The sequence below is a fragment of the Orcinus orca genome, chromosome 12, assembly GCF_937001465.1.
Source record: "Orcinus orca chromosome 12, mOrcOrc1.1, whole genome shotgun sequence".
NCBI classification, from domain to species: Eukaryota; Metazoa; Chordata; class Mammalia; order Artiodactyla; family Delphinidae; genus Orcinus; species Orcinus orca.
Window position 1 is genome coordinate 14537589 of NC_064570.1, and position 19543 is coordinate 14557131.

At 43.1% G+C, this 19543-nt stretch overlaps 1 protein-coding gene across 1 annotated transcript in view; it reads right to left on the reverse strand.

The window, feature by feature from the left end:
* Window positions 1-19543, reverse strand: part of AKAP12 (A-kinase anchoring protein 12) — a 104728-nt gene that overhangs the window by 53586 nt on the left and 31599 nt on the right. The gene's annotated exons all lie outside the window — the stretch shown is intronic.

Genomic DNA, 19543 nt, shown 5'->3' on the forward strand with positions numbered 1-19543 from the left:
CTGAAACTTGGTAATTCCCGGTCAGCAAACAGAAGGTGGCTGGGAGAGCAGGGTCTGATCTGCCATCTACTTGATCTTTGGCCTTGGGAACATTATTTAGCTTCTCACAGCCTCCTCTCTTTTTCTGTAAGCTGGGGTAAGAATTCATTTTCACCTACCGTAATGAATAACTGCAGCTTCACCCCACACATGTTAAGTGGCTGATAAGTCAACTACTAACGTAAGTTTTAGCAGTTTTTGTTCTACCATTTGGTCAACAACTGCGATCTAATGGGAATGAATTGTCCTGTGCCCATTTCCCCTCTAAAATGAAACCTCCAAGACTTCCTTCCTGTTGCCTCCAAGCTCTGCACCCAATAGAACATCTGGTGTGAAGACTCCTAATTAGACTTCTTCTAATTTTCTAATGGTCTGGGTGGGAGAAGAGAAGCAATGCAGTTTATACAAAGGTCTAAATGGAGGGGAGCCACCTGAGTTTTTTCTTTTCTTTGTTCTTTTCTTAACCCTAGAAGGTACAGGGGAAACAGCAGACAGAGCACAGTCAGGCTCCTGTCAGCCATGGAACCTTATCTCTGAGCTCATTTTCCCAATTATAAATTGAAACTAATACCATCTCTATTTTCAGGCTGGTTGAGATTCAAATGAAATATTTGGGAAAGTTCTCTCTCTAAATGGAAAAGCTCTCAGAAGCCATTTTATGTCTGTCCACTTGATCAAATCAAGGCAAAGCTTGGACTCCAGTATTTTTCCAGCCCTTATATCACACTAAGGATGCCTTTTAAAAATTGTCCTCATGTTTGTGTTAAAGAAGGTTTCTTTCTTTCTTTTTTTTTTTTAATGTGATTGGATTATAGCTGATTTACAATGTTGTGTTAGTTTCAGGTGTACAGCAAAGTGATTCCATTTTCAGATTCTTTTCTCATACAGCTTTTTCAGATTCTTTTCTCATATAGGTTATCACAGAATATTGAGTCGAATTCCCTGTGCTATACAGTAGGTCCTTGTTGGTAGTGTGTGTATGTTAATCCCAAACTCCTGATTTATTCCCCCCGACAACCCCCGCCGCAAGGAGGGTTTGGAAGGAGGCAGCATTAGATGTGAGACGATAAGAAATCCAACAAAATGAGACATCTGTGTACAGGGACCGCATCTCACTACACCCACTCACGGGCACTTGAACAGGGTTGTAGCGCAAGACTCAGGCAGCCCTACAGTAAAATGGCCGTAGCCTTGCTTGGTCACAAGAAGAGAAAACAATGGCTGGAGAGAGGTAGCCTTTTCTGCCTAGGATTCCTGCTTGGTTTGACCCTCAGGTAGCAAAAGCAACTTATGCTGCTGTGGGAATGGGGCTGTAAATGACATACCACGCATCCACACCTCTACACCCAGAGCTGCGTGGGAGCTGTGAGGGAGCCCATGCATCAACACCGACTAAAAAGCTGACCATCCTTCTGGCTGAAGACTCACTATGTTCAATAGCCACAGCTCCAAACAGTATATTCACTCTAGAGCCACGCTGTCCAAACGGCAAACATGAGGACCATGGTGAAAGCATTTCATTCCCCCTGTTATTTAAACACAGGCACACAAAGCATTTTCCAATGTATTTTAAAATTTCTAGAAATAGGCTGAAAATAAGAGGCTAAAGGCAGAAACTGATGACTCCATCAGCAGTCCGTGTTTATAAGAATTTTAGAGGGGCAACAGCCCTAACTGTTGTGAGCAAACTGGATTGAATTCTTTAATCCCTCTATGCCTTCCCCTACACAGCCATGCTTTCCAACAAGTTAGCTTTAAGATGCTGTGTCTTGATATGAAACCTCTCTACCACAAGGACACGTCTCCTCTGAGATGCAGAAATAAAACCGTATGAAAACATCAGTGGTTAAAATAATTTTTTAAAGATTTTCTTTAAGATTCTAAAAAATTATTGTTAATTCTATAAAGAGTGACAATAACGTGGTTAGGTTTTTATAAAGTCCTCAACTGGGGACTTCCCTGGTGACGCAGTGGTTAAGAATCTGCCTGCCAATGCAGGGCACATGGGTTCGAGCCCTGGTCCGGGAAGATCCCACAGGCCGCAGAGCAGCTAAGTCCGTGCACCACAACTACTGAGCCTGCGCTCTAGACCCTGCGAGCCACAACTACTGAAGCCCACGCACATACAGCCCATGCTCTGCAACAAGAGAAGCCACCACAATGAGAAGCACGCCCACCGCAAGGAAGAGTAGCCCCCGCTCACCGCAACTAGAGAAAGCCTGCATGCAGCAACGACGACCCAACGCAGCCAAAAATAAATAAATAAATAAAATAAATTTATAAAAAAAAAAAGTCCTCAACTGTTAGAGATATATAATAATGGATCTATAGATGACATATCTTGTATTTGTTTTAAAATAGGCAAATAAAATTTAAAAATTGAAGTTAGACAAAATAAGACTGGCAAAATGTTGATTACAGTTGAAGCTAGGTGACGGGTACTTGTTATTCTCTACTCTTGTATACATTTTGAAATCTTCCAGAATTAAAAGAAAAAATAAAATTTTCTTTCGTGAACCTTCTCACAGAGTTAAATTTTGGGGTGTAGCCGATAAAATCTGTAGACTCAAGAAAACCTCAGTGCAGTCGAGAAAATTTCAAAATTTTTATATTTTAAACAGTAAAATGCTTCACCCCTTGGTAATCATCTAATTTCTAATTAGCTCAAGATATACAGTAAGCAGGGCTAAGGCAATTCTTAAATATTAAGAAAGATATATTTCTAGTCTATGAATTTTAAAAAAGATTTTAGGCAATCTATAAAAGAAAATTGAGAACATTTAACTTGCAAAGCTTTTCAGAGAGACAGAATATGAACTACTTATCAAGTTTCAGAGGTATTGTCAAAACATCGGGCCAAAAGCTCTCTCAAACCACATGAAATTGAGAAGAGCATGTACCCCAGGTCAGGGGTGTTTCTAGCAACCTCTAAAACGGAGAAGTCCTTGTCTGCAAGAAACTGGCCTTTAGACATCTCTTTCTGATGCCAGTTTTCCTCCTGAAAAGGAGGACAGACCCTCCGGTCAGTGTGGCAGCTGCCCCACCTCTTAAAATCCTGGTGCCCTGAAGCCTCTGATCTTTAAAGAAAACCTCTGTTTATTTTTAATTTCATGCTACTTTTTTCCACTCGTATATTCAGCAAAACAAAACCAACAAACAAAAATACCACCTTACTGGCTGGTAACTTTGCTTTAAATATGAGTGAGTTCATTTGAAGGACCAGAAAAGGGGGCGGCATCTCATCACCATCACCCAGAGTCAGTGTGGCCCCCTTCCTTCCAGCCCCACCCAATGAAAACAGTGGTCCAGCTGTCTGACCCTGCACATACCACCAATTTATCCTGCTGGTCTTTATTTAGAAATCTGACTGAGTCTACAGTGCTGTTCAACTAGACAACATCCCCCAACCCACAGCCAGAAGTAAAAATATTGGCCAGAAAGCCACATTTAACCAAGTTTATACCTAACTGGCTGAGAGCAGTTTCGTTGTGCTGCTGTTTATTTTATTAATTTAATTTAATCAAAGTGGAAAAAATTCTGATGTTCAGAATACAAAGATTAATCTTATTTTGCTTTTGAAATTGCATTGCTCCCTATTTATGGAGAGTTTCTGGAACATTATCTGCACAGCACATGAGGGTCCTTACATGCCACTTGGTGAAGGGTGTACATACCAGACAGACAGTCTCTGGTCATTGTCTACAAATCACTAATTTTCCTGTTTCTCGTAGTTTTCAGTAAAATTTGTGAAAATTACTTAATATAGTTTTAGGAGGAATAACACAGGCTCACCCCTAGACATGAGAAAGAATGAAAACTAGGAGATATTCATTAAAGTCCCTAGTTTGCTTTTAGCCTGCGAAATTAAATTTCAATTCAATTGAATGTTTCTACTCAAATATTCAAATTGTTGAGTGTCTTAGAAAGTAATATCTCTCATATTATTTATTTAAATCCCAAGGGACTTGGCCACTACAGGTGAAGTCATTTTATGAGGAATGGTGTCTACAATTTAGGCCTGTAAATCTCAAAGATCAGCATTTTTCAAACTGGTATCCAAGAATATCAGTATACCAGGTATATCAACACCTGTGTATTACCAGGCTTCTCTCAGAAGCGTTCTGGGCTCCAAATCAGCTTGCGAAACTCTGACCTAGACAGTTAAGCAGATTTAATTAGAATTTAGAGACTCTTGAATGTGCATTCTGAACCTCTAAGGAACAAATCATTACAGCATTTTCTCAAGTGACTTGCCCACAGAACCCTTTTTGAACCACATCCATTAACATCTGCCATAAGTAAAGACACAAAGATAAATGCAATATGTTTTAACACACAACATTTCAGTCAAATATTCCCCTACATTAAAAAGTTACAGTTGTTTTAAAAAGTATTAAAACTCCTGGGTTCTCTGGGAAAGTATGTAAAAGAAAACAAAGAGCTCTAAATCTGGTGAGGTAGGAGATCAGCCATGCTGATTTCAAGCAAAGGGAATTTATAAGATCTCTGCTTGAGATGAAGGAAATGAAAAGCACCACCGACCCAAGATAGCAATTCACTGAGTGAAGATAGGTCACCACAATTCCATTACGTGAAATGCCTACCTGCATTGTTTGGAGTCCTCACACAATTGAGGTCTGTATCATACTTAGGACAGAGAGGTGCTTGATAAACACAACTTAAGAAACCTGTGTGGACAGCTAAGTCGGAGGACTGATACTACCTAACTTAATATAAAACTACAGTAATCAAAAGACAGTACGGTACTGGTGAAAGAATAGACAAACAAATCATGGGAACAGAATAAATTGCCCAGAAATAGACACACACAGATATAATTCTAATCTTTGACAATGGAGGCAACTTAATGGAGAAAAGAGAGTCTTCTCAACAAATGACCCTGGAAAATCCTATGTCCACTTGCAAATAAAGCTGTGTGAACATTCATGTACAAGTCTTTGTTTAGATACATGCTTTCATTCCTCCTGGATAAATACCTAGGTGTATTTCCTAGGTATTTATATATTTATATACCTAGGTTATATTGTTGGTATATGTTCAACTTGTTAAAAAACTTCCAAACTTGGAGCTTCCCTGGTGGCACTGTGGTTAAGAATCCGCCTGCTAATGCAGGGGACATGGGTTCGAGCCCTGGACAGGGAAGATCCCACATGTCACAGAGCAACTAAGCCCATGAGCCACAACTACTGATCCTGCGCTCTAGAGCCTGCGAGCCACAACTACTGAGCCCGCGTACCACAACTACTGAAGCCCACATGCCTAGAGCCCGTGCTCCGTAATAAGAGAAGCCACCGCGGGCTTCCCTGGTGGCACAGTGGTTGAGAGTCCACCTGCCGATGCAGGGGACATGGGTTTGTGCCCCGGTCCGGGAAGATTCCACATGCCGCGGAGCGGCTAGGCCCGTGAGCCATAGCCGCTGAGCCTGCGCGTCCAGAGCCTGTGCTCCGCAACGGGAGAGGCCGCAACAGTGAGAGGCCCGCGTACCACAAAAAAAAAAAAAAAAAAAAAAAAAAGAGAAGCCACCGCAATAAGAAGCCTGCGCACCGCAACAAAAAGTAACCTCTGCTTGCCGCAACTAGAGAAAGCCCGCGCGCAGCATCGAAGACCCGACACAGCCAAAAATAAATAAATTAAATAAATTTTAAAAAACAAACAAACTTACTTCCAAACTGAACAGCATGGATTAATTTTATTTTACTTACTTTTTCTTAAGGTTTTTTTTTTTTTTTTGATGTAGACCATTTTTAAAGTCTTTACTGAATTTGTTACAATGTCGTCTCTGTTTTATGTTTTGGTTTTTTGGCCCGGAGGCATGTGCAATCTTAGCTCCCCAACCAGGGATCAAACCTGCAGCCCCTACACTGGAAGGCGAAGTCTTAACCACTGGACCATCAGGGAAGTCCCAACATAGATTATTAAAATAATTATGCTGAGTGAGAAAAGCAAGAGAAAATTATACATGTGGTATATTCCATTTATATACATTTCAGAAAATCCAAACTGACCACAGTAACAGAAAGAAGATCAGAAGTTACAGAAAGGAGGGGGAGGTTACAAAGAGGCATGCAATTTGGGGATGTGTTTGATATGCTCACTATCTTGATGGTGACGGTGGTTAGACAGAGGTAGATGTGCGTCGAAATTTATCAAACTGCACACTGTCAATTATTTCTCAGTGAAGTTGTTAAATGCAATGAGAAAAAAAGAAAGAAAGAAAGAAACCTGGGAATCCTAGGCCAAGTCTCTGAATCACCAGCGTCCTCCTCTATGTGGAAACTATGCAGAGGAATTAGGACATGAGGCTTCCCTGATGGTCCCCACAGCACACCCACGTGTGCCATCTCTCCTCAGGGGGTAGTGCTAACACTCGTTAAGAACCAGCCAGTCCTCAGCCTCATAGAATCAGGAATGAACTCTAAGCATTGAACTTGAAGAACTGTTTTTTTTTCCCTCCATCAACTTGTCCTGAACTAAGAAAACACAATCCTTCTATTATGTTGGGTCAATGATACGATCCATCTTACTTGAGTGAACTATGGCTGAACTGAGGTGTCCAACTGGGGGAAAAGACGAAGCACAAGCAGCCCAACTCGAAAGATTCTCGTGTTAGGACAGGGAACACGTCCCACTCAGGTTACTCCGTAAGCTCCCAAACCTGCTGAAGTTCCCGGTTCTACAGAAAAGTGAGCACCTACCATCTGTTGGTTGGTTATTTGACTGTGGCCCCAGTGGGATGAGGCTCTACAGATCTTGTCAAGTTAGACATCTCAGGATACAGACCCGGAAAGCTTATATTCTCGTGTTATGACAGAGCACGAATGTCAAGTTACTTTCTTCCCTTTTGACCTGTTGCACCTGTAAGATGTACAGGGCAAAGCACCTGCCTCCACAAATCCCAAATGCAAAGTAAGAAAAATATTACTGTGAAGAGAACGATGAAAATGAGTAGCCTAAAAACACAAGATTGGTGTTTTGAAACTCTTCTGACAACTGTCGCATGTCTAGTTCCTTTTGAGCCCTTGCACCGGAGTTTCATCCTTGTAGGTTTAGAAGTCACGATCCCAGTTCCCACCTAATCCCTACACACCATGTCATATTCCGGGAATTACTCTCTTGTTAAATGGCTGCTTCTTTCAAAGGATGTGCGTTCGGTAGCAAAATAATGACGTCACATCCTTGCTTAGGAATTCGATAATACAAAATGTTCTGAAATCCACCACATGCCATAGGAAGGCTAAATAGTTTCTGAGCCTGACAGATAAACAATTTTGACAAAGGAGGAAAGCAGCGTTATCTCAAGTAAAGTTTAGATTTTAAGGTTCAAAAAATTGTAGATGCTAATATTACTTCTTTTTTTTCTTTTTGGCCACGCCCCACGGCTTGTGGGATCTTAGTTCCCCGACCAGGGATTGAACCCAAGCCCTCCACAGTGAAAGCGAGAAGTCCTAACCACTGAACAGCCAGGGAATTCCCTAATACTACTCCTTCTGATGAAAGACTTGTCCCTAAGACACAAGCGTCAGAAACTTCACCACGGAGGGAGTCCCAAAAATATACAGTGCCCAAACTTTGCACAATAAACTCCAATCGCCAGTACAAGACGCACATCTGGGATTGAGTACGGGTCCAGTGGTAGAGGCTCATCATTACCTGGTTATAGGAGAGAAAGCAGAGATGAGAAAAGGGGAAACACAAGAAAATCTCTTAAAAGAAGCTCTTCTCAGGGCTACCCTGGTGGCGCAGTGGTTGAGAGTCCGCCTGCTGATGCAGGAGTACGCGGGTTCGTGTCCCGGTCCGGAAGGATCCCACGTGCCGCGGAGCAGTTGGGCCCGTGAGGCATGGCCGCTGAGCCTGCGTGTCCGGAGCCTGTGCTCCGCAACCGGAGAGGCCACAACAGTGAGAGGCCCGCGTAACGCAAAAAGAAGCTCTTCTCCTATTCTGAGATGTTTATTTGCTCGTTTAAGTAGCCCAAGGGAGCATGCATCACCTCCGTTGGCAGGTACTTCTACACCATGTTATTGTGGTAGAGAGAAATGGAACAGATGTTTACTCCAAATTTTGCCCAACACAAACAACATACTTTTTTTTTTTTGGCCACGCCGCGCGGCTTGCAGGATCTTAGTTCCCCGACCAGGAATTGAACCCAAGCCCTCAGCAGTGAAAGCACCAGGGAACTCCCAGCGACATACCATTTAATTAGGAATATAATTGAGACCACTGTCAAAGTTAAATAGCATACTTTATCAGTATGCAAATTTAGTGGCCATACTGCTTTTGAACCACATTGCTTAAAATGACTGCTGATTTAAAAAAAAAAATCCAGTTAGAGAGAACATATTGATCATCTTGTTGCTACTTCAGTTCTAAGCTTGTGATCCATTTGACTGAAAAAGAAAACAGGCAAAGTTGCTTGTCTTATTTTCAGTAAAATGAACTTAATTTGCAAAGATGGCCCATCTAAGATAATATGATTTAGAATCAACAATTGCTATCCTATAATGTTCTACCCTAAATATTTCTAGCACAATCCCTGGAAAAGCTAAGATACAGAATAGCAAACCTGCCAATTGCTACTCCACAAAGAGCCGGGCTGCGTTTGCTAAAAAGTATCTATTGCTTCCTGGCCTGAATTCGAAACTGCTTTTTGATTGATTAAATGTCTGCCTCACATCTGCTTCTTTTTGAAGCCTGCTAAGCAGGGGGTTTCACTGCTAGAACCTCTTCTGCCTGAAGCTTTTAGGAGAGAAGGCAACCCAGCAAGGAAGGAAGGGGAGGGGGCCAGCCAGCGGCCAGTGAGAGCTATGTGAAGCCATCCCCAGGGACGTCCAGAAATGCCTCCTTCTATGTGAAAAACACTAAAGAAAGTTTCCTATACTCCGTGGCATGGATTATTTCACAAAGTTATTCAACATTTAGCTCTGATAATGGGCTTGAAGATGCCATTCTGGAGGAATCCATTTAGGGTCTGTGATGGTTAACAGCAGAATTAAAATGATAAATTGAAATGGGTTTCTCTGACGTGTGTGCTTGGCCCTGTACTCCCCGGAATTCAAATGGCCTGCTGCATACCAGAAGAAGGGACGTGATCCAGTCCTGCAGCAACTGCAGCATGGCTACTGTTTATCAGTAAGTCTGGTCAGACTGAAACAAGGCCTTTGTCTAGGCCCACGGATTCATAAAGGCAGTTAATGGCAGAACCCTTCCTTAACCGGTAGAAATGCTACAAAGCTTCTCTGGAACCACGTAGCACAGTGCAGCAAATGAAAAGCGGACATTACAAGCAGACAGATGGGGAGGGGTGCCCAGATCCGTTGCTTACTAGTTGTAAGAGCTTTGAGCACATTTGCCATCCTCTGAGCCTCTGTTTCCTCACCTATACAATGGCGATAATACTATGCAGAGTTGTCATTGTGGCCACACCCCAACTCAATTAGGCCAGCATCTCTGGGAATGGGACCCGGGAGTATAATATTGACAAAGGAAACTGATCATTGGTGAATGGGGATAACGGGTTCGGTCACTGGCAGAGACTGGAACCCAGCTTTCAAAAGGAAAACAAGGGGTGAGGGATAAATTAGCAGATACACACTACTATATATAAAACAGATAAACAACAAGGTCCTACTGTATAGCACAGGGAACTATATATACTCAATATCCTGTAACAGACCATAATGGAAAAGACTATGAAAAAGAATATGTATATATTACTGATTCGCTTTGCTGTACACCAGAAACTAACACAACATTGTGAATCAACTATACTTCAATTTAAAAAGTAAAGACAGGGGTTTCCTTGGTGGCGCAGTGGTTGGGAGTCCGCCTGCCGATGCAGGGGACGCGGGTTCGTGCCCCTGTCCGGGAGGATCCCACATGCCGCGGAGCGGCTGGGCCCGTGAGCCATGGCCACTGAGCCTGCGCGTCCGGAGCCTGTGATCCGCAGCGGGAGGGGCCGCGGCGGTGAGAGGCCCGCATACCGCATAAAAAAAAAAAAAAAAAAAAGACAAAAAAAAAAAAAGAAAAGAAACAGTGACTATTCTAAGAACAGGTTGATACTGGTCCATACACTTCTTCGGTCTCAATGGTAGGCTTCCAAACCATCTTGTTCAGATGCCTCTTCCCAAGCCATGCCTCCTGGACAAACAAAAGCATCTTCAAACCAGACAAAGCAAAACCAAACCCAAACTGACGCAAACCCTAAACACGCTAGTCATCGTGTTCCCTAAGGAATAAAGAGTCACAACCAATGTCTCTGCAAGTTAAGCATCTCTCAGCCTTTACTTTGTAAATTTATTTATTTCATTTATTTTTACTTTTGGCTGCGTTGGGTCTTCGGTGCTGCGCGCAGGCTTTCTCTAGTTGCAACGTGCGGGGACTATTCTTTGTTGCGGTGCGCAGGCTTCTCACTGTGGTGGCTTCTCTTGTTGCGGAGCACGGGCTCTAGGCACGCGGGCCCAGTAGTTGCAGCACATGGGCTCAGTAGTTGTGGCTCGCGGACTCTAGAGCGCAGGCTCAGTAGTTGTGGCGCACGGGCTTAGTTGCTCGGCAGCATGTGCGATCTTCCCGGACCAGGTCTTGAACCCCTGTGTCTCCTGCATTGGCAGGTGGATTCTTAACCACTGCGCCACCAGGGAAGCCCCTCAGCCTTTACCCTGAATGAGCTAAGTGTCAAGCCTGTTACTAAAACCTCGGGAGGGAAGGTGACGGGGCAGCCCTACTGCCCTCACTTACAAAACTGGCCCGGCTGCAGCATCTACATTCAACAGCCCTTGTGCCCCCTTTCTCCAGGAAAACCTAGGCTGGCCAAGGCTGTACTAAGGAAGTCATTCTGAGAGACAACGCCGAGACTGAAAAATGGCAGCTCTGGTTTCTTTTCTTTCTTATTTTCCTGGGTTTTAAAAATTACTCAGTATGGGGCTTCCCTGGTGGCGCAGTGGTTGAGAGTCCGCCTGCCAATGCGGGGGACACGGGTTCGTGCCCCGGTCCGGGAAGATCCCACATGCCGCGGATCAGCTGGGCCCGTGAGCCATGGCCGCTGAGCCTGCGCATCCGGAGCCTGTGCTCCGCAATGGGAGAGGCCACAACAGTGAGAGGCCCGCGTACCGCAAAAAAAAAAAAAAATTACTCAATAAATGTATGTTATTTACACTGCACAGAACACCAACTTTCTTATCAGGATCAAACTCTACCCAAGGGAAAGGGGAGGGTGTTTCTAAAGAAGTAGGCATTGCACAGAGCCTTTCCACTGGCAAAGCCCTAGAAATACCACATCAACTACAAGGTATGTGGAGAGTTTTGCATTGGTTTGACTGGTTTTTGCTACCAAATCTATTCCCTCACGCTTCTGCTTCTGACACATACAGGTGGTCAGCACATTCACGAATATACAAACACCCTAAAAAGCATCACGTAATGAAAAATGCATTCACAGTCTAACCAAGCATCATGGTGAATTTGCAAAGGAACTTAAAGCTGTATAACGCTCTCTCTCAGCATTTGGGGTGGAGAAGATCAGCTTGAATCTCTTAACCTGCACTCAAAGAGAAGAAAAAAAAATGCCCCATGCCTAGTAAAAAAAAAAAAGTCCTCCAGAATAATACAAGCCTAAGAGGGGAAAGCACTTGCAGTAGGTACTTAATACTACTTGAATAAGTGATCTTATACAAGTGCATTTCCCATTAAAAAATATTCCATTAACCTAATTTATAATTCATGTTATACCTGTCAAAATAGCTTTTAGAGCTGCCAGTTATTACAGAGAACAACTAGTAATGCCATTAATACTTCTTCCTTTTTTTTTTTTTTTTTTTTTTTGCTTTATCAGTAATACAGGGGAACACAGAGTGGGCTTAATTTTGCACATAAACACACTAAAGGAATCTGTCCTAATTCAGGAAGCAGAAGGTATTCATTTGGGAGAAACCACTCTATTCTCCATTCTGAATGAGGGGTGGGAACAGTGAGAGGCAATTCAGGTGCAACGCAAACGCAACAAAAATATGAATTAACTATTTCAGGAGATCTCTGTCATCCTGAGTTATAACTTCCAAATTCAGAATAGCAATTAGCTTATCACAGCAGCTACTGTTGAAAAGTCAGTTTCAAGAATGTGCTCCTGATTCTTTTAACCTAAGAAAATATATTTACCCCCAACTCAGCTAGCCTGTCCATCCCAACAACGGTGGTGTCTTGATCAAGTCAACAGCTGCAGTTCTGGTTCTTGTTTGATTGTTTTGTTCTATAAAATATATAAGCCCTGACCTCCTTTGAGCTCTGAGCTCTAACCTTATTTGAATCCGATCTTATTCAGGACTCAGTCAAAAGGAGCAAATTACTCTGTTTTGAGACCTGGATAGACAAAGAGTAGGAAAGGGCTTGTTTCCTCCACAAGTGCTTCAATAAATAAAAATGAGCATCTAAGTGGAGATGGCTGATTCTTTTACCACTTGGCAAAAGATGTGTAAGCAAAGTAAATGATTTCCAGAAGTACAGACTTTTAACTGCTGGTGAAATAGTCTCCAATACTCCCATCTGAGTGACTAGAGAGGGAAAGCTCCTTTGTTTTTGCTTTTTTAGAATGCAAGCAACACCTTGTCTAACTAGGGTGGGGACTCCTGATGAAGCAGTGAGGGCTTCTGGGAAATGCCTTGCCCACCGTGCCATTGATCTTGAATCTTGAAAGCAAGCAAGGGAGAAACTACCTGGCTATCGGGACACAGGGCTGGGCAGACAGGTGCCAGCCCTCCCTGCTGACTTTATTTGAAATACGAACAAAATCCTTTCAACTTGATGCTATTCTTCCGCAAGTTTGCTTCCCCAGGGAAGAGAGCTGTGTCTAAACAGTGTCCTATCAGCGACCCTCTCTCAAAATTGCCTTCATTGTTTCTAAATTACAGCCTACAAAAGATGATCGTATTATACATGTCAATGATCACAAAGCCTTTGCTCTTTTTGGACTAAATGCTGACTTAAATGAAACAATTTGGTTTAAATTCACAGCATGCAAAAATTACTAGAGGGCTTCCCTGGTGGCGCAGTGGTTGAGAGTCCGCCTGCCGATGCAGGGGACGCGAGTTCGTGCCCCGGTCCGGGAAGATCCCACATGCCACGGAGCGGCTGGGCCCGTGAGCCATGGCCGCTGAGCCTGCGTGTCCGGAGCCTGTGCTCCGCAACGGGAGAGGCCACAACAGTGAGAGGCCCACGTGAGAGGACCTCAAAAAAAAAAAAAATTACTAGAAACTGGAAAATATATATGGCTTTCTTCACCATATAGGCTGTCCAAACAATTTCCCTTTCCCTCTACAACTCACCCAAACAGTAAACAGTAATACTTTGAATATTTTTCTGTTTTCTTTACATAATCGACTCCTCCCTTTTGGCATGAAACTTTTTTTTTCCCTAAAAAAGAGTAAATTGCTACTGGAGAAGTTAGTATAAAAAAAACACTTTTGATTGTTCTCAAATGATTGACTCATTTGTCTCAAACTTGTGCATTGTTCTTCTAAAAAAATCCCCTTTTCACCTTTTCCATAAACTCTCCATTGAGGATCAGAAGCTTTCTGGTAATCAGTAGTTTGAAAAAGACACACACAGAAAATGAAATGCAGTTTTCTCTGATGGGTACTATTACCTCCTGGCAAGGAAAAAATAGTTCAATAGCAAACAATAATGTGAATCATTGCCAGGACGGGAAATTATTTGGTATCCATTCATATAATAATGGGGAATTGTTTTGAGATTGAAAAGTTTTTATATCAATTAGGTTAGCAAATATCCTATAAAACTGTCTCTAGTTATTGCCTCTGGGAAATAGGGGACGACATTTTGCTTTAATACGTAAGTTTTTACGATGGAATAGTATTACTTGAACTCAGTAGACTCCCCACTCTTGCTTCATAAATTATGTTCTTCACAATAATTATTCTTTCTTTAATATAAATTTATTTATTTTATTTATTTATTTTTAGTTGTGTTGGGTCTTCGTTTTTGCACGCAGGCTTTCTCTAGTTGGGGCGAGCGGGGGCGACTCTTGGTTGTGGTGCGCGGGCTTCTCATGGCGGTGGCTTCTCTTGTTGTGGAGCAGTGGATCTAGGCACGTGAGCTTCAGTAGTTGTGGTTCGTGGGCTCAGTAGTTGTGGCTCGTGGGCTCTAGAGCACAGGCTCAGTAGTTGTGGCACACGGGCTTAGTTGCTCCACAGCATGTGGGATCTTCCTGGACCAGGGTTGGAAGCCATGTCCCTTGCATTGGTAGGTGGATTCTCAACCATTGAGCCACCAGGGAAGTCCCACAGTAATTATTCTTAAGGTCACAGAATCTCATAACTTAGACCACTCACACTCACATCTTGCACTGCAGTCTCCTGACTGACCTTCTAAGTTCACTCTCCAAAGTCAATTGTATGAGTCTTCTTGAGCTGCTATAACAAAATACCACAGACTGGGTGGTTTAAACAACAGAAATTTATTTCTCATGGTTTTGGAGGCTGGGAAGTCTAAAATAAAGGTCCTAGCCAATTTGATTTCTGGTGAGGGCCTGCTTCTTAGCTTGTAGATGGCCACCTTCTCACCATGCGCTCACACGGCGAAGGGAGAGCACTCCCCGGTATCTCTCCTTATAACGACACAAATCCTTTCAGGCCCTACTCTATGACCTCATTTAGCCTTAATTACCTCCAAATACAGTCACACTGTGGGTCAGGCCTTCAACACGTGAATTTTAGGAGGATGCAGTCTGTCCACAGCAGGAAGTAATCACTAGAAGGGGCCACAGGGAGGTTTCTGGGACGCTGGGAATGGTCTACAAACTGACGTGGAAGCTCTTTACACACGTGTGTTCATTCTGTAAGAAGGCATCAAGCTATACACTTAAGGTTTGTAGGCTTCACTGGATGTAAGTGGACCACAAGCAAACAAACCTAAAACCCCCTCAAACCACAGGACAGGAATAAAGACGCAGACATAGAGAATGGACTTGAGGACATGGGGAGGGGGAAGGGTAAGCTGGGACAAAGCGAGAGAGTGGCATGGACATATATCCACTACCAAATGTAAAAGAGATAGCTAGTGGGATGCAGCCGCATAGCACAGGGAGATCAGCTTGGTGCTTTGTGACCGCCTAGAGAGGTGGGATAGGGAGGGTGGGAGGGAGACGCAAGAGGAAGGAGATATGAGGATATATGTATACGTATAGCTGATTCACTATGTTATAAAGCAGAAACTAACACACATTGTAAAGCAATTATACTTCAATAAAGATGTTAAAAAAAAAAAACCCTCAGACCATCAATCTGGCTGCCCAGTGGACAATGGAAAGAAGGAGGCCAAGAATAGAGGCAGGGAGACTGCTGCTGCTGCATCCAGTGCAGAGCTAGAAGCAGGGAGGAGACCCTGGGGACAGGAAGGATCAACCTGAAATAATGGACATGAAGCCAGCAGGACCTGCCAATGGAAAAAGAAGGACTCCCAGACTTGAGGCTGGGTTATGTCAGTGACAGTTCCTAAGTTTAGAAAAAAAAAAACTTGTCCGTGTTCACTGCTTAAAACCCTGAGCTTTTGGTCTTTATACTGAATTTCTCTCTCTTTCTCTCTTACACACACACACATTCTCTGAGCCAGAATGTCTATTCCTGACAAGAGACCCTAGCTGCATGGTTCCTTAATCTCTACATAGTGCCTGTTTCCTCATTGGTAGAAAGAGGATTTACAAGTTTACTTGTACAAAGCACTTAAGACAACACCTGACACGTAGTACACACTCAATTAATGTTAGCTATTAGTATTACACAAATGACAAATCATGCGTTTGTCACCCCTTCCCTCTGTTTTGCTAGCCAACAGTTCATTCATGTCTTTTCTCGACACCGCTCTCTAGGAGAGGAATAACATCTCAGATGCAAGAGCCTAGACACTTGGGGATCACCTTGGGCTTTTCTGCTTCTCTTTCATCCCCAAGTGCCATTCCACCAGCTGCCATCATTTCTTATGTCTTCAGTGCTGTCTACACCCATTCCTTGATCTCTGCCCTGGCTCAGGCTTCAACGTTTCATTGAATCAATGTCTGATTTAACGCAATATCCTAAAAGCTGATCTCCCTGACTCTGGTTAGTTCTCTAACTCAATCTGTCACGCCAGTCTCCTTTAGTTCCTAACCGTAATTCCCCACCATCAACTACAGAGGCCCAGCCTCCTTATCTAAGAGCCTCTGCCTTGCCATGATTTCCTACTACCCTCTTCCTTAAAGGCTCCACCCTGAGCTAATCAGGAAGAAATTCTCAACGTTCTTCACCAGTCACCTCTGAATTTTTATACAATGCAGGCTATGCTGTGGGAAGCTTCAAGGGCTAAGCTAAGATAAAAAATCTACTCCGTGAGGATGGGGGACACACCCAGCACCTTCCACATGATATGCTTTAGGTAAATAGTTATTGAATTCAAGTGTGACTAGCTTGAACAGAAACTGGAGGTAGACAGCAGGGAACAAATCTAGTCAACAGACAAGAGGCAAAAGGGAAAAAGCAATTACATCAAAGAATCCCTACGAGCGATAACACCATTAGACCCACGCCAAAGAGCCTCTCACTTTGGACAGTCCATTCTGGCGGTCCTCTGGCCCTTCCCTCCCCTACAGGAAGCAAGAGGGCAAACCTACCTGAAGTTACCATCCCACTCGCCCGGGGACCCAAGACTGTGGAGTTCCCAGGGCACCCCAAGGCCAGGGGCCTGCCAAAGGCTGTTTGTTATGATGGAGTTTGGGGGGTAGGGACAAAGCTTGGACAGTGGGCTGGTTAGTCACATCCATGTGCTGAAGGCCTCTCAGGGGCAGCCAGGAGTGGGAAGAAGGCAAGCTGGAGGCTGGCCCTCCCTCCAGCCTGCCTCCTTTCTGGTAGGGAAGGTCTAGGGGTCTAAGAGTTCTAAACTCAGATCTGGCCTTCTAGGTCATTATGAAGGTATGTTTTCCAAGATAAGACAATAGCCTTTCATTTAACAATGTGTTAGCTTGATTAATAGTTTTTAAATATTTTGACATGTAGTACATGTGTCTTCATTTGTATTCTTGTCCTGGGCCCTGCAAACATGAGGGATGAGCCTATGAGAACCAAATCCGGGTTACGAGCAGCCCAAGGCCTAAAGGGAAAAAACCAGCACCATCCATTAGAGTCAGCCCAGAGGAGTGAAGAGCCAACCTCCAGGATTCTGCTCAGGCTCTGCTTCCTGGAGCTGGGTGACCTTAGCTAAGCTGCTTCACCAGTCAGCCTGTGCCTCAGTTTCCTCATCTGTAAAACGGATCTAATAGTACCTACATCTCAAAAGGTTGTTGAAAGGATTACATGAGTTAATATTTGTAAAGTTCCTGAAACAACCCCTGGGACATAGTCAGCACTATGTAAGAGTTTGTTAAAGAAACAAAACGTATGTGGAGAAAAGGAGCCACAGGAAATCAGGTCCCAACCTCACAAAGAATGCATTAACCACAAAACCCAAGACTTAAAAATCCATGGTATCATTAGATAACAAAGGGTTAAGTTCAGGATTGGGGGCTTGGCCTGTAAACCCAATCCTTATGTGTAGGAAACTTCTAAGGGAAGACACTTCCAGCAATTCAACTCACCAAAAATATTAGAAAAAATTGTTTGCCGAGGGACTGCCCACAGATGTGAAAATAGAAACCGTGAGTTTTGAAGCATATAATAAGACCCCAATAGATAAAATGGGCAAAGAATACCGTTCGTAACATGAAACTAAATCAGTAAATCAACACATGGAAATATATTCACCTGCTCTAATCAAGTAAAAGAATGCAAAAACCAAAGCAAACTTAAGATGCCATCCTTCACCTGTCTAAGTAAACTCTACCAGTATCAGTGACATGGCAGCAAAATCTGAACACTTATTTGTTCCCAGCGGCATCAAAATTAGCATCACTTGTGAAAGCACGCCCTTAACCACCAATTTGTAGAGGAAGGCTCACAAGGTAAGCCACTTATCTTGGGTAAGTGGCAGACCGAGGATTCAAATCCATATCTTGATGACAAAACATTTGCTGTTTCTACCATTCGTGAAACCTGGGAAGTTTACCCTCAGGAAATAAGAGAAGGTCACAGAAACAAAGACACTCCCTGCAGAATGGAAATCAGCTGTCAGTGTGTTCCCTGGCAAATAAAAAGAATGACTTCGTTAGCTGTAATGTATTTTTTAAAATGACATGGAAACACAGGAAATTCTATAAGTGAATGCAAAATGGGAGTGTTTTCAAGCTAACTGCAACGCAATAAAAATTCATATGCTTATGAATCACAAATTATGGATTAAATATATTGAATACATATAAATTTAAAATTCTTATGCCAGAAGGGAGGGAGTGTTCTGAGTATTTTTAAAGTATCTAATATTATAATATCTTTAAGAAGGAGGGAGACAGAATACGATTATGAAACATTAGAGCTTGACGTGTTCATCTTCGAGACCATCCAGAACAGTCTCTCCATTACACTGCTGAGAACCCAGCCCTGAAAGAACGCTATTTGTCCAAGGTCACAGACCTCATGAGGAATAGAAACCACACTAAAACACTCTCGGCTTCAAGGCCACTGTTCCCATCTCCTTCTCTATCTCTACCTTTCTTTTAAAAAGGTAACATTGGGCTTCCCTGATGGCGCAGTGGTTAAGAATCCGCCTGCCAGTGCAGGGGACACGGGTTCAAGCCCTGGTCCGGGAAGATCCCATATGCCATGGAGCAACTAAGCCTGTGCGCCTCAACTACTGAGCCTGCGCTCTAGAGCCCGCGAGTCACAACTACTGAAGCCCACGGGCCTAGAGCCTGTGCTCCGCAGCAAGAGAAGCCACGTGCACCGCAATGAAGAGGAGGCCCCGCTCACCACAACTAGAGAAAGCCCACGCAGCAACGAAGACCCAACGCAGCCAAAAATCAATAAATAAAATAAATAAATTAATTAAAATAAATAAGTAAATAAATAAATTTAAAAAAAAAGAAAATAATAAATGGCTCTTGGATTCTCCCTTATTGTGAGTCTATCCACATTCATACATTACAGACCCAAAGATTTCCTTCCACATAGAAATTAATATGAAATTGGAATTCCCGGGAAGTCCAGTGGTTAGGACTCTGAACTTTTACTGCTGAGGGCCCGGGTTCAATCCCTGGTCAGGGAACTAAGATCCCACAAGCCATGTGGCGTGGCCAACAACAACAAAAAGAAATTAACATACAGTTAACTCATGAACTTTTCAAATACTATCTGAAGTGATACATTTCATTTTCATCATTGTAGGTGTTAAGTAAAACATGAAAATCTGAAAGAGAAGATGAACAGTGTTTCCTATCCCCCTTTCACAGTAGTAAGAAAAAAGAAATGCTTCTTCTCTACTAGGAACACACACACACAGACACACACTCACACACACACCTATTAGCTGTTCCCTAAGGATCTGAAAGGGAAGTCTTAGCAAGTCTCATATATTCCAG